We start from the raw sequence: 616 nt of genomic DNA on the forward strand, positions 1-616 counted from the left end.
CACACCAAGCCGTGGAGGCCTGTGGGGGTGCTTTGGCGGGAGGGGGGTGCCCAGAGCCAGGGGTCCCCACAGCGGGGGCTGCACGGGGTGGTCGCAGCAGAAGGGAAACTGAGGCAGAGCCGAGAGCGGAGCCGGCGCCAGCAACGGTTCATATATTTATTCATAAGCCAAGTTATCCATAAAAAAGTTCCATAGTAAAAGGCCTTTACAGGAGTGGCGGCTCATAAAACCTTTGTTTAACCCTTTGCTCCTTTTTTTTTTTAATTTTTTTTGTCCTTTTGGATTTTATTTTTTTTTATCCTGTTTTGTGGGATTTTTTTTTTTTTTCTGGTTTAGTGTTTACACTGGAAAAAGCCCCTGTACAATATTTTCCAGGCAGCGGCGGCGGGACGGGCCAGCGTCCGCCGGCCCCAGGGGGGGTCCCCCGTGGTCCCCCCCCGGCCCCCCCCCCCCGGGGTCCCTTCCCCGCGGTCACCCCCCTATTGCACTGGGGACGGTGGCGCTGGGCCCCCCCGCCCGGGCCGAGCCCCCCGCCCTGGCCCCCTCTGTACAGCGCTCCCCGCTGTCCCCATCCCCACAGGCTGGGGGACACAGTGCACTGAAATGACCCCCCCCC

Source organism: Neopelma chrysocephalum, unplaced genomic scaffold (assembly GCF_003984885.1).
Source record: "Neopelma chrysocephalum unplaced genomic scaffold, ASM398488v2 Primary Assembly neopelma1_84, whole genome shotgun sequence".
Classification (NCBI taxonomy): domain Eukaryota; kingdom Metazoa; phylum Chordata; class Aves; order Passeriformes; family Pipridae; genus Neopelma; species Neopelma chrysocephalum.